Source organism: Monodelphis domestica, chromosome 5 (assembly GCF_027887165.1).
Source record: "Monodelphis domestica isolate mMonDom1 chromosome 5, mMonDom1.pri, whole genome shotgun sequence".
Lineage (NCBI taxonomy): Eukaryota > Metazoa > Chordata > Mammalia > Didelphimorphia > Didelphidae > Monodelphis > Monodelphis domestica.
Window position 1 is genome coordinate 25,524,812 of NC_077231.1, and position 15,678 is coordinate 25,540,489.

Sequence of the window (15,678 nt, forward strand, 5' to 3'; positions counted from 1 at the left end):
TTCCTTTCCTTTCCTTTCCTTTCCTTTCCTTTCCTTTCCTTTCCTTTCCTTTCCTTTCCTTTCCTTTCCTTTCCTTTCCTTTCCTTTCCTTTCCTTTCCTTTCCTTTCCTTTTTCCTTTTTCCTTTTTCCTTTCCCCTTTCCTTTCCCCTTTCCTTTCCCTTTTCATTTCTTTTTTTTTTTGGGAGGGGGGCGCAATCCTGTTGACGTACCTTTTCACAAGAGGGAATCCCCTGTAAACGTCCTCCTCCATGTCATTACAGAGCTCTCTACACCAGGCAGGTGCCCTGGATATCTTTATGTAACCAATCTTCAGCTTTTAATTGGGCAGTCAAGAAGAAAGATAGTCCCCTTGCTGCATTTAGGGGGATGTTTTGCATTGGAGTTTCCCAAGCCATATTCTATAAAAAGCATTCTCCTAACCATTTTACATTGGATTCTTTTTGACATATTAAGATTGTAATTTGAGTTCCATTGGGCTTTATGTTTCTTTTTATATATTTTTTGGTTATAATTAGCTTGCTTTTTTGTTTGCTAGTCTTGGTTTCAGAAGAGTAAAGATGGGATTCCCCTCACCTCCTGTGACGTACGTACTGGTTTTGTTTGCAGTCCTTTTCTTCTCCTGAAAGGGAGGGGGCTGAGAAACGAGGAGGCAAAGCCCATTCAAAGTGGCACTTTGACATTTGTGTCTTAATGGTGGTAATTGGGTGACAATGAATGGAGTTGAAGTCAAAACAGAATGTTTTAATAATAAGGATACAGTTGGATGTTTGTTTCTTTTCTTTTTTGGAAAAGGATCTAGGCAGAGTCAGAGCTGCTAAAGCATCAAGCTTGGCTTTAACCCCATGTGTCCTGCTGATATGATTTTTTAATTTATTGTTTCAAAAATGATGAAGTCAGGTTGGGAGAAGGGAAGGAAATGTTCCCTTATTACTCTTTCTTAATTTTCCAAACCCTATTCCCCTCATCCCAGTTCATCTACAAACCCAAACGTTGGCAACAATATCTGACATCTGAAACCCAGCAGCCATTAATGTTGGAGTTTTGTTAGTGCTATTGAGCTCTAGGATTCATAAATTCACTTTTTTGGGTGAAGCAACCTCAGGCTTACGTTATAGGTGTTTGCAAGAATATATATATTGCTATTCCATTTGATTATAGGAAGAATGAGGCTGTAGTGAGGCTTTTAGTAGTCATGTTGGATTTTCTTTTAGCTGGGGACTCAAAGCCACGGTGATTTGCCAGAGTTTGGTTGGAGTGCTTGGGTTTTCAATTATTTTTGTGTGCTACAGATCTTTGGGGATCTACAGATCTACAGAAGTCCAAGCTCTGAGAATCTGAGATATTTTAACGGAGAAGATTATATTAGAAGTTCTGGTGAGAGATATTCAGGGACCTGCCATATGCCTGATTTTCTTTTCCTTCCTATTGTTTTACTATTTTTAGAATAAGACCTTATTCTTGGCCCTTTTGTTCCTTTCCCCAGGATTCTGTACATGTGAGTTTGTAGTTCTCTGATATGAACAATAAAAAGAACTCTGCACATTTTCTAGCTTCTCAGTTTATTAGGAAGGACACCTTTAATGCCTAGTAGTCAGTTGCATCAGGCAAGTAATTAAGCTTGCTTCTTTTCGGGGTGGGGTGAAAAAGGGAAAAAGGGTTATTTCTGTACTTAAAGAAAAACATCCTAGTCGAGAATCTTGTCATTCTGGTGTTGCAAGGGTTAAGAGAAATTCCCCTGCATCCCTGCATCTTGACACTGCAGCAAATACGTGGATAATTTCTTGCTAGCTTTTCAGGAAACCCCTGTGGTGGACAACCCTCATTAATCGTTGCTGGGAGACTGGTCTGACGTCACTGGGAGCAGTTCCCTGTCTGCAAGCAAAGACAGGAATAGCCTGTGAGGGGGATAAGGGAAATTGCTCTAAAATTGAGAGATGAGAGTTTGTTGACTGGTGTGTTTTTTTCCCACTTGAGATGTGGGTGAATAAATCCAGGGACCTCATTAAATGTTTCGGGTATTATAGAGGAAAGTTCTTTTTAAGATTTGGGTTTTAATTTGTTTTAATTCCCATTTCATTTCTTAGCACCCAAACATAGTTCTTTCTTTTTTTTTTTAGTCTTTTAGAAAACAAAACAAGACAAAAAGCACCAAGGTTTTAGAAAAGGTCAAGGGAAGGAAGTCTTTTGTGAGATGCTGGACAAGTAGGATTTTAATGGCATACTAGAATTCATAGAATCATGGTCTGTTAGAGTAGAAAAGGTCCTTATAGTTCGTCTAGTATATCCACCTAATTTTACAGACAAGGAAACAGGTCCATGGAGGTAAGTAATAAAGATATCACAACTAGTTGTAGAACTGGGATCCTGTATCTTCAACTTCCTTAGGCTAGCTATAATCACCCTTGTAGATAACATTTCTGTAGCACCTAAAGTTTGTAAAGCATTTTTACAAATATTGTATCCTTTGGGAGTTAGGTGCTACTTTACAGACTCCTCACTTTGAAGGAAACTGAATCAGACAGAGGTTTAGTGACTTGCTCAGCTAGTAGGTGTCTGAGGCAGATTTGAGCTCAGGTCTTCCTGACTCTGAGGTCTAGCACTTTACACACTGTGTCACCTAACTTCCTCCATGGTAGCTAGTATTTCTCCGTGGCTTAAGGTTTACAAAGTGTTTTACAAATAATATCTCATTTTTTCCTTCCATCATCCCTGGGAGATAGATGTTATAATTATCCTTAAGCTACCCTATAAGTTCAGTGAAATTATTTTAGATGGGAAATCAAACCATAAGTATCCATTGGACTGCTTCTCTTTCCCTCTGCCCTTTAAGTGAAATGTATTTTTTTTTATCAAAGCTATCATTTCTGTTGGGATGACTTTCTGAAAATAATTTGTTATCCCCACATTATCGAGTGCTTAAAAGTTACTGCTACTTAATTCCTCTCTTCTTCATTTTGATGTGCTTCTTTCAGGGTTGTATTTAAGTCTTATAATTTCTCTATAGGAATTAAACGAGTGTGTTTGGTGATTTCTCATCATGTGCTATGTTGGAGGGACCAGAAGAACATCCACATAGGTTATGAATTTAAAAAATGATTCAAGTATAATTCAAAATTTTATACTGAAAGCAGCACAGTAAACAGTTTTGTTGATGATTTCTGTTGTTACAGTACATTATATTCATTTCTTAGAATATTCTTCCACTTCCCCCAATGAATCTCTTTGCAACAAAAATTTTGTAACAGAAAGAGGCAAAAGACAGTTCACAAAACCAACCAACCCACTGACATCTCTGAAAATCTGTATAATAGTCTATACCCATAGTCATGTACCCAGAAAAGGAAAGGGAGGTACATATTCTTAACTTTAGGGTTAGCTTTGATAATTATCGGTTTTGTATTTGTTTCTGAAATTTAGTTTCCTTTGCTCTTGTTTTGTTATTAAAGTCTTTTTAAAAATTGTTGTTTAGCCCTCTTTGTAACCCCATATGAGATTTTCTTGGCAAAGATACAGAAATAGTCTGTCATTTCCTTCTCCAGTGGATTAAGGCAAACAGAAGTTAAGTGACTTGCCCAGGATCACACAAGTGTTGGATTTGAATTCTGGTTTTCCTGACTCTAGACCTTATGCTTTATCCACTGAGCCACTCCCCTATGTCCACTCTTGTTTTATATTTCAATTCAATCATATGCCGCTGCTTCTTCCCAGTTACATTTGTGAGGGTGTAACTTGTACCACATATACCAAGGTACATTTGGATAAAGTGCTGGATTTGGTGTGAATCCACCTTTAATGGTTACTAGCTGAGTGACCCTGGCAAATTAACATCTCCTAGTATGAATTTTTTTTTACCTATAGCTTGTGGACAATAATATTTGGATTTTTTGCCTCACCAGATTAGTGTGACTCAAATGGAACACTTTACAAACTTTGGTTAGTAAGAACCTGAGAACCAAGAAAAACCTGAAACAGAAAACTTAGTGCTTAGGGATAACTTGCATCAAGATTTTCCCTAGAGTCAAGTTTTATGTTGACAAGGCTTTTCCATTTTCTTGAATATTCCTTTGATCAGCATTAAAAACCTATGGTAGATCTATTGAGAATTGTCCTTTGGAGTTGCCTGATTGCTATTTCTGCTCTGAGGTTGTTTTTAACCTTTTTTTTGACTTCAAATATTCTAAACATTTTAGGTACTCGGTAAATACTTGTTGAGCTAATGAATATACTGCAACACTGAGACCAATTTCCCTCCTGATGTGGGTTTTTGTTTTACTGGTGGCCATATTGAAAATAGCCACCTTTTCCAAACTGATTCACTGAGCCTGTGTTCTCTATTATTTTGCCTGTTGCTTTTCATTTGCAGTGATATCTGATAGTGAGGATCACAATTGTTTGTTACAAACCACTATTGTTATGCTAAGTATTAAGAAAACACATGCATGCCAGGATAAGGAGACATTTCATATTTTGCCAGGTGGATTATAGCTTGCTAATGGCTCTATTGGCAAGGGTATAGTATTATAAGAGCTTATCATTTTTGCAGCCTGACATTCTCAAGCAAGAGAGGTAGGATAAGTAGGATGTCTGCTTGATTGATACCAAGAAGCAAATCATGTGGGTCATTTCTCATTAGGATGTAGCCAGATTCTTTTCTTATGAGTTGACCTGATAATCTTTTAGTCTAGTTTTCTGAGTATTTGTTTTTGGGGAAAGGGCAGAAAAGCCAAAATGGAATTTTCAGTATATCACAAACTACTTGTAGTTTTCCTATGTTGAGGACATCACTATCCTCCCAGTCACCCAGTCTTATAAACCTCTGCCATGCTGGACTTCTCATTTTCACTTTCTCCACAAAGTTCAGTCTATTGCCAAATCTGATCATTTCTACCTTCACAGCATCTCTTGTATATGTTCCTTTCTCTCTATTCATATAACTACAACTCTAGTTTAAATCCTCATCACTTCTTATCTGGACTAAATCAATAAGCTTCTAAGATTTCTTCCCATTCTAATTCATTCTCCATTAGTCTATTCTGATAATTTCCTCTAACACATAGGTTTATTCATGTAACTCCCTTCCCCACCCTCACCTCAATGAATTCTAGGGGCTCATTTATTTAGGAGATAAAATTTTAAAATCCTCTATGTGGCATTTAAAGCTCATTATAAATCGGCCTCTTCCTATTTGTTTAGTCTAGTATTTTACTTTCCTTTGTGCACTCTACAATACAGTAGGGCTGGCCTACTTGAAGTTACTCAAATTAAAACATCCATCTCTTTTCTAATTACATTTTCACCGATTACTTCCCTCTCTACCCCTCTCATACTTGAAATAGTCTGCTTTTTCACCTCTACTTATTAATTTCTTGTGCTTTCTTTAAGATTCAGCTCAAATCTCTCTTGTATGTAGTCTTTCCTAGTTCCACTAATGCTAATGCCTTAAAATTAATTTACATGCTGACTTCACCATTAGAATGTGAGTTTTTTGAAGGCAGAGACCATTTTTACCTTTTTTTTTGTAACCCTAGCACTTTGCACAGCGCCCAACACATAACAAGTGCTTAATTAAATGCTTGTTGACTGCCTGCCTCATATTGTGCCATGTACTAGGTATACAAAGAGAAAATAGAAGAGACTAAAGTTTACCTTCAGGCAGTTTAATTTTAATGGACATAGTAGAAAAGGCACTGGCTGTTTGAGGAATCTGAGAAAGGAGTCTGGGACAGTTGAAACAAGCAAAGGCATACAGCAGAAAGTAAGAAGACTAAAAGGCAGGGCCAAGTTGTGAAGAGCTTTAAATGCAAATTCTAAGACTTTTGTATTTGATCCCAGAGATAATAGAGAAGCCCTGGAATTTGACTAATGAGGTGACATAGTAGTAGTCCCAAATGAGAAAGACAAAGGCCTGAACTAGTGTGGTAGCTGTATAAGGGATATAATGTATGTCATGTTGTGGAGTTTAAAAAAAAAAGTTAAGATATAGCAACTAAGATGAGAATTAGTATTTAAAGATGACATCAACTTTGACCCTGGACAATAATGCTAAGTTTGGAAGAGAGGTAGATTTTGGTGAGGAAAAATGTGAATTTTCTTTTGGGCATGGTTAATTTGAGGTGTATAGAGGACACCAAATTTGAAATGCCTTATAAGTAATTGGTGATGTAGGAGTAGAACCCACTAGGGCTATATTCAAAGATCAGGACATCTTTCATATTGAGACAGTAATTGAACCCATGGGAGCTAATGAGACTAAAAGAGTATATAGAGAAAAGAGAAGAGAACCTGGGACAGAGTCTCAGTTAATACTCGCTGTCTGTGGTCATAACAGCCAAGGAAATGAGGAGCACTCAGACAGGTAGTCAGAGAATCTGGAGGGAGCAGTGCCATTCAAAACTAGAGAGAAAATTCAGGAAGAGCATGTAGTCAGCAGTGCTAAGTTTCTGCAGAGAGATCAAGAACAATGAGAAAAGGCCATGCCATTGGATAAGATCATTGGTAACTTTTAAAGAGAGCAGTTCCAGTTGAATAATGAGAATGGAAACCAGATTCCATTGAGTTTAGAAGACTGAGAGTAGAGGATTTGGTGGCATCTAGGCCTGTTCTCCCCTCCCCCCTTTATAGAGATACTTATAGAGTCAATATATAGCATGGACAGAAGTACAAACATTTCCCCCAAATATCCAGAGTTATACTCTTTTTATATGGCTTTGGGCCTTGGGGAGAGCTAACTTAAACCAAAAGTGTTTATTACAAAGTGATTTCCCCCTCTGAGTTGACTTCCAAATACATAGCCAACAGATAGTCAATCCAGAAAACACTGGTGCAGTTGTTGGCTCAAATTCACTGGTGGGTTGAGTTCCTTAGGTGCTTCCTTAGGTCAGTACTATGTGTAAGCTATGACATGTTCTCCCAGCCTTAGAGTGCTAATAGCTTGCCAGACCTTTTGAAGCTCATGGGGTTGCAGTCTAATCTGTTCTACTTCCATTCTTCTCTGAAGGTAGGAAAGAATAGCTATGAGAGGACAGAAGCAACAGCAGGGTTGTATGCCAAAGGCTTGGGTAGGGATCTGGTTCTGGGTTCAGTTAGAGTAGTTTTGTACCCAGCCAGGTGGATACTCAGCTTTGTTAAGGAGCTTAGTTGAGACAAAGAGAAAGGAAGATAGGTAACCTGGGTGGGAGGATTAAGTGAGGGCTTGGTTGTTGTTTTGTTTTGCTTTAAACAAGTTGGGGAAGACTTGGTCTTGCTTTTAGGCAGCAGAGAAGAAACCAGCAAATAGAGATTATCGATTAGAAAAATGGAAGTGATGATAAAGAGGAGGCAGTCTTCTGGAGGATAGAAGAGAAGAGAGGATCAGGGGTGCATTTAGAAGTGTTTGTTTTGACAAGAGATGGGCCACCTTCTCATCAGAGACTAGAGTAAAAAGGGGATAGTGGAAGATATCAGAGTAGAGAAAAAGGGACTCACCCAATGGCCTCAATTATTTTTGCTGTGGGTGGCTTGAAAAGAAAAGTTTTGAGTAGTTTCTCTGGTGAGTGGAATAAAGAATCAATTAGGGAGGAGAGGTAGTATCACCTTGCAATGAGACCCACTTGAAATTAGGTAACAGAAGCCTTCCTCTCTTAACAGATATTTTAAAATAAAATGAGAAAAAAAGTTTGCCAGAGCTTATCAACACACCAACCGAGTGTGACAGTATATGTGCTATTACATACTCATAGTCCATAGAACGAGGGATAGAGGTACCTTCTCTTAACTTCTCCAAGGCAAAGCTTAGCTCCATAGTAATCAGTTTCATTTTGTTCTTTCCATTTATATTTTCATAACCATTTACTATTTTTTTCTACTCCTGTTTATTCACTCTCCATCAATTCTGGGTCAACCTTTCCATTTTTCTCTGGATTCTACAGAAATGGTAATTCTTGAAACAAAGTAAGATACCATTACATTAATGTACTCCACATTGTTTAGCCATTTTTCAACCAGTGGGCCCATACTTTGTTTCTAGTTTTTTACTAGCTCAAAAAGAATAATACCATAATGAGTACTTTAATGTAGATGTAACATTCTGGTTTGAACTTATAGTATATACCTAATGGTAGATTAAGAGTCTTAACTCTTAAAGGAATTTTGGTTATGTAGAAGTGTTTAAAGAGAGGAAAGAGAATGTTCATCAGGAGTTATAATCCTGACTTTAGATAGTTTCATGTAGGGATCATGAAATTATAATGTCAATAGGACTAACCCCTTAATAGATTCTAGAATTGGTTTTCCTATAGTTTAGGGGTTCATTAACATCTTCAGTGAGTTGAAATATGGGAATATTTCCAAGGCTTTTGTTTTGAATATTTCAAGCCTTTGTGTTAATTTAGATAGCCTGTATGAGTGGTTATTTGTATAGATCCACCCAGAGCCAGGAGCTTTTTAGTATATCAGATTGGTAATATACATCTTGTATATCTGTGGAAAGTGTTCTCTCTGACCAGAATTTGCAGCAGTTTCTGTAAAATGTTATATTAAAAAAAAGGGGGGGGGGAGAATCTCATTTTACCTCTTAGTGATAAAGCCTGTTGCCACGGAGCCCTGGTTCAGATTGGCTGACCCAGAGGCCAATGAGCAGATAGAATATAAACACATCATCATTTAACCTTGCAGAATGTACTTATTCAGTGATATATGACATTAATACCAATGCCTGATATAGAACTGTGAAATGAAGTGCTCAAAAAATGGCATAAGGTCGATCCCTTTTTTCTGTCTTAAGATTTACTGTTTAACATACAAATGATGATGGGTATTAGTTTATGTGATTTTGTAGGAGGAGAAAGACAGCAGGTGTGGTAGGAAATACCTGCAGTCTGTTTCTAAGGTTGAGGTACCCATAATTCAATCCTGACTCCTAAATCTCTTTGTGGACTTACTGCTCTCTCTTTAATAAATTTAGTGGCTTTTTAGGTCCAGGTCAAGTAGTAACCTCAGGTCAATGGGAGCTCTCCCTTTATTTCTGAATCTGGCTTGCTTACCTCTGTACCCTCAAAGCTGAGTCAGAAACTGGCAGTTTGTCTCTTACTTGTTTTCTCCTCATCCTCCTCCAGCCTGGATCTTGTGGTTCCTTGCTAATGTATACTGTTGGTCTATTAAGAGAGGAATGATTGAAAACAACTTAGCTGTTCTTTCTTCCCCATTCCCTCTTGGTTGTCCTTATCTCCTCACTTCCCTAACTCCCCCAATATTTCTTGAATAGGTTGCTGAACTTTCACTGTATTGCTTGTTTACTTATCACAGCAGATCTAAATGTTTGCCTCTCTCATCTTCCCTGCCATCCTGAGGGACAAAAAAGAATTCATTCATATATGGAAGATATTCATAACTCTTCTAGAAGTTCTTTTAAATGAAAGGAAGGTGGGTTTTTTGTTTTTGTTTTTTTTTACTTTTGTGCATAGCTGTAAGATTATTCTAAACCCTATGAATATGAAACTACAGGAGATAAAAATAAATCTCAGTTCTCAAGGAGTAGAGGAAGTAAGACATCTATGTAACTCTACTCTGTGTGTGTGTTTGTGTGTGTGTGTGTTTGTATGTGGGGAGGGTTAAAATACATAAGCATAGGGTAGCTCACTGGATTGAGAGTCAGGCCTAGAGATGGAAGGTCCTGGGTTCAAATCTGGCCTCAGACACTTCCCAGCTGTGTGACCCTGGGCAAGTCACTTAACCCCCATTGCCTGGCCCTTACCACTCTTCTGCCTTGGAACCAATACACAGGTAAGGGTTTAAAAAAAAAACAAAATGCATAAGCATACAAGATGCAAACACATACTTTGCCCAGAGGAGGGGGAACACTTCTGCCCTCTGGCCAGGGGCCAAGATTGGTGGAGAGGAGCAGGAGACTATATTAAAGCTGGGTCTTAGAACAAGAAGCATTTCAGCAGGTAGGAGAAATGCTAGAGAAATGCACTCCAGTTATAATGATACCAAAGAAAGGTACCTTGAGCAAAAGTACCCAAAAAAGGGAAAGAATGTTTAGACTGTGGTAAATAGTTTAGTTTGGCTAGAGGGTAAAATATTTGAAAGGAATAATGTGAAGTAAGGCTGAAAAGGTGGTCTAGAAATAGTACATGGAGGGCTTTATACAGCCTATAAAATAGTCATGGTAAGCCACTGAGATAGAGAACCATGAAATAAAATTTATCTTACTTTAGCAGTGATTTGTAGGATGGATTAGAGATGAGAAAATAAGAATCAGTTGGTCCTAGAGCAATTAGTTGAATAATTCTAGCGAAATGTAATAAAAGATATGAACTAGGTTGGTGATAGTAGAAGGCAGTGTAGTTTAATGAAAGGAACAGTAGAATTAAGTCAAAGGAACTGGATTGAAAATCATAGTTTTTAAGATCCTGTGAAGTAGAAAGAATGAGTAGATAAAAGAGGTATTTCAGAGGTAGAATCAGTAAGTTGTAATGACTAAATGAATATGAAGATGAGAAAGACAAAGACGAGAGGTTTCCAGTCTTGGTGACTAGAGGAACATTATTAGAAATAGGAATATTAGGAGGGCAGGTTTTGGAACAAAGATAATAGCATTTATTTGATTTGTGTTAAGCTTAAATGCTGATGGGTCATTCAGGTATTGTCTAGCAAACAGTTGGACATTTAGGCCTGGAGCCCAGAGTAGAGCTAAGGACTAAAATATATGTTTGGGGAGTCTTTAAAAGTCATAATTACAGCAAAGGAAAGTAATGAATGCTGGAGGGGATGTGGAGTTGTGAATTGATCCAACCATTCTGGAGGGCAATATGGAACTATGCCCAAAGGGCGTTAAAAGACTGCCTGCCCTTTGATCCAGCCATAGCACTGCTGAGTTTTAACCCCAAAGAGATCATAAGGAAAAAGACTTGTACAAGAATATTCATAGCTGCACTCTTTGTGGTGGCAAAAAATTGGGAAATGAGGGGATGCCCTTCAATTGGGGAATGGCTGAACAAACTGTGGTATATATTGGTGATGGAATATTATTGTGCTCAAAGGAATAATAAAGTGGAGGAATTCCATGGAGACTGGAACAACCTCCAGGAAGTGATGCAGAGCGAAAGGAGCAGAACCAGGAGAACATTGTACACAGAGACTGATACACTGACGTATAATCGAATGTAATGGACTTCTCCATTAATGGCATTGCAATGACCCTGAACAACTTGGAGGAATCTACGAGAAAAACTACTATCTACATTCAGAGGAAACACTGTGGGAGTAAAAACACCAAAGAAAAACAAATGCTTGAGTATATGGGTTGAAGGGATATGGTTGGGGATGTAGATTCTAAATCAGCAGTTCTCAACCTGTGGGTCGCAACCCGGGCGGGGGTCAAACGACCAAAACACAGGGGTTGCCTAAAGCCATCGGAAAATACATATTTCTGATGGCTTTAGCCGCTGAGAAATCGTGCTACTTTACAGCAAGATCTCGGAAAGAACGGGGACCCTGCTGCCCACACATTGTACTAATATTAGTTACCTATCAGCAGCCCTCCCCCTATGACGGGCGATGGATTTATTACCCTGTTGCCTGGAGACTGGACTCAAACAGAGACCTAGAGAGAGCACCCGGGCACTGGCTCCTGAGGGGTTAAGAACGAGTCCTTGAGTGGATAACTCCTGGAGCAGATAACAGAGCCAAGTAACCCCAGCAAAGTGAAGCCTCAGCTCGGGTTGGAGGGAGACAACAGGAAGAAGAAGGCAGCGTCTGCTGACCCCCTCCCCTGGCAGGACTTACCTCCCGCCCCAGCGCTCAGGCTGCCTCCTGCTGGATTAATATTTCTCAACATATAATTAAATATTGTTTTTGTGATGAATACATGATGCATATCAGGTTTTTAAATTCCGAATCATAACTGTAGCAAAATTACAGTTTTGATGTAGCCACCAAAATAATTTTTTGGTTTGGGGTCACTGCAACATGCTGTATTGTGGGGTCACGGCATTAGAAAGATTGAGAAGCACTGCTCTAAATGAACATCCTAGTGCAAACAACATCACTGAAATAGGTTCTGATCAAGGACACAAGTAATACCCAATGAAATTGAGCATTGGCTGAGGGAAGGGTGGGTGGAGGGGAGGGAGGGAAATAAAGTGAAGATTGTAACCAGAAAAAATAAAATTAAAAAAATTTTTTTTAATTTAAAAAATAAATAAAAGACAAAAAAAGAGTCATAATTAAACTTGGGGAGGCAGGAGAAGAGAAGGAGAGAATCTCAATCCCAAAATGTCAGAAAACAATTGTCAAAAATTGTTTCTACATGTAATTGAAACAAAAAAGTTTTCAATAGTCCAAAAAAAAAGTCATAGTTATAGCCCTGCAAATTGATGAAATACCAGAGGAGAGAATATAGGGAAAAGATGTTTGAGAATAGGTTGGCAAAGACCAAAACAGAAGAAAAGCTCTTGAATTAAGTCTGCCCTTTCCCTCCTTGTTACATTCCCATTTATACTTGAACTTTCTGTGAAGTGTTTTTAAAAAACAGAGTACCCTAGCTGTGTGACCCTGGGTAAGTCATTTAATTTCAGTTGCCTAGTCTTTAATCCTCTTTGGCCTTGGAGCTAATACTTAGTATTGATTCTAAGACAGAAAGTAAGGTTTTAAAAATGATCAGAATACCTATATTCAGAAGACTGAAGGAGGAGGAGAAAGATTGGAAGAAAATTGAAAGTTGTAGTGTCCCTGAAGCCTAAGAGGAAGAAACGGTGGGCAAAAATTTTATATCATGTAGAGAGATCAGAAATGACACAGAAAAAGTCCTGTTTCCTTTTATTTCTTATCAATTTGACAAACTATGGAATCAAAATGATCTTATAAGGTTATCTTATCTGTCCTCTAGCTAATTTTAGGGGTTAGCAAGAAAAGCCTAGATGCTTCCTGAATGATAATGCTTTTTCAAGATTTAACCCATGCTTGCTTGAGTCTATAGAATAGATCCTTTAACATTAAATGTCTTTTTTAAAGGAAAGAAAACCTCACCTCTACCACCTCATAATTCAGTTAATCCATTAAATTTTAGAAGTTTCCCAGAGCATAAAATCTGTTTAATGTCTATTTGTGTTTTTTTTTAATTACAAATTTTTTATTTAATTGATTTAGAGTATTTTTCCATGGTTACAAGATTCATGTTCTCTCCCTCCCCTCCTCTAGCCCCCTCCCGTAGCCGATGTGAAATTCCACTGGATTTTACATGTGCCTTTGTGTTTTCAAGAATATTTGCACTGATAGTTATCGGGTTTTTTTTAAACCTTTACGTTCCATCTTAGACTCAATACTCTGTATTGGTTCTAAGGCAGAAGAACTGTGAGGGCTAGGCAATGGAGATTAAGTGACTTGCCCAGGGTCACATAGCTAGGAAGTGCCTGAGGTCAAATTTGAACCCAGAACCCTGACTCTATACACTGAGCCACCCAGGTGACCCCAATAGTTGTCTAATCTTAATGAAATAAAGATAGTAGATTGTGATTGGCTGACCCTTTCCATATTAATTGGTTTCAGAGTAATATTAGGGAGGGGTTTGGGTAAGAGAAAACAATGTATAAGTCCACAGCAATGGCAGAAAGAATCAAAACAAAGCCTGACTGACCCAGGTCATAAGCTCTGATCCTCTCTGGATAGTGGACTTGTCTTTGGACCAAATAGTTGTAGGGTTTAAGAATGGGTAAGAAAACTGTTGGTCTTAAAATCGAGAAAAAGTGATTCTGATCCTTTCGTACCAACAAAGGTTTTCTCAGAGGTGGAGTCTGAGCCAGTGCACCCCTGCCCCCCAAAACTCTTGTCTGTTTTCTGGGTCTTACTTATCTTGGTGTTGTCAGAATGAACTCTACTCTTTCCATCTCTTTGTTTCTCTTCTTCCAGTCTCTTTGTTGAAGTTATTTCTTTCAAGGTCCAACTGAGATGCTACCTTCTTCAAAGTACTTTTTATATCCTCACTTCCCTAGTTGAAAGCGATTTTTCTCTCTCCTTATTAAAATTATCCTAGTTTGCCTTGACTCCTTTTGCACTTATTTCTTATCACAATTGCTTGTGTGACTACAAAGTTCTTTTTTTATTGTTTTTTTAAATTTTATTTAGAATATTTTTCCATGGTTACATGATTCATGATACCCCCCTACCCCCCTGCTCTTTCCTCCCCCTCCCAAAGTCGACAAGAAGTTCCACTGGGTTTGTATCATTGTTCAAAGCCTATTTCCATGTTATTCATATTTGCAATAGAGTGATCTTTTAACATCAAAGCCCTAATCACATCCCTACCACACTATGTGATCGAGCATGTATTTTTCTCATGCTTTTCTGGCTCCACAGTTCTTTCTCTGGATGTGGATGGTGATCTTTCCCCTAAGTCCCTCTGGATTGTCCTGGATCATTGCATTGCTGCTAGTAGAGAAGTTCATTACATCCAATTGTGCCACAGTGTATCAGTCTCTCTGTATAATGTTCTACTGGTTCTCCTTTTGATCTTCGTCAATTCCTGGAGGTCGTTCCAGTTCACATGGTATTCCTCCAATTCATCATTACTTCCAGCACAATAGTATTCCATCACTATCAGCAATTTCCCAATTGATAGACATCCCCTCATTTTCCAATTTTTTCCACCACAAAGTGCAGCTATAAATATTTTTTGACCACAAAGTTCTTGAGGGTAAGCCTGTATCATATATGTTTTTGTATCCTCAGCCTTACACAGTATAGATGTTTTGTAAATGTTATATTGAGTATTAATAAGCAACTTACCAACCACACTAGAGAGTTGAGAGTATAAAGAAGCCAAAGATTACTTGGTAATATTTCTATCCTTTTTTCTTCTTTTAGGCTGTGTCTAAAACTTAGACAACATTTTGTAAATAATTTACAATTTACTTATTTCCTTTTTCAGAATTATCATTTAAAATTTTAATTTAAAACTTTTTCAAATACAATTGAAAACAATTTTTAACCTTCTTTTAAAAATGTTTCAGTTGGGGGCAGCTGGGTGGCTCAGACCTAGAGATGGAAGGTCCTGGGTTCAAATATGACCTCATACACTTCCTAGCTGTGTGACCCTGGGCAAGTCACTTGACCCCAGTTGCCTAGCCCTTACCACTCTTCTGCCTTGGAGCCAATAACAGTATTGACTCCAAGACAGAAGGTAAGAGTTTTAAAAAATGTTTCAGTTGCAACTTCTCTGTCCCTTCACCCTTCATTGAGATGTCACATGCATGACATACATGCCATGCACAGTCACATAAAGCATATTCATATTGTTAAAAAACTAATCTGCATTCAGACTCTATCAGTTTTTTCTTTGTAGATGAGTTGAATTTTTCCTTATCAGTCCTTTGGAATTGTCTTGGATCATCTTATTATTGAGAATAGCCAAATCATTCACAGTTGATAATCATATAATATGACTTGTACTATGTATGTAATGTTCTCCTCGTCCTGTTCATTTCACTTTGATCCATTCATATGAGTCTTCTTAGGTTTTTCTGAAATCATCTGGCTTGTTGTTTCTTATAGCATCACAATCTGTCACAACTTGTTCAACCATTCTTCAATTAATTGCCATCCATTCAATTTTCAATTCTCTGACACCTCAAAAAGAACTGCTGTAAATATTTTTGAACACATAGATCCTTTCCCTTTTCATTCGATCTCTCTGGGGTACT

At 38.0% G+C, this 15,678-nt stretch overlaps 1 protein-coding gene across 16 annotated transcripts in view; it reads left to right on the forward strand.

Moving 5' to 3' along the window:
- Positions 1-15,678, forward strand: part of R3HDM2 (R3H domain containing 2) — a 178,140-nt gene that overhangs the window by 92,670 nt on the left and 69,792 nt on the right. The window lies entirely within an intron of this gene.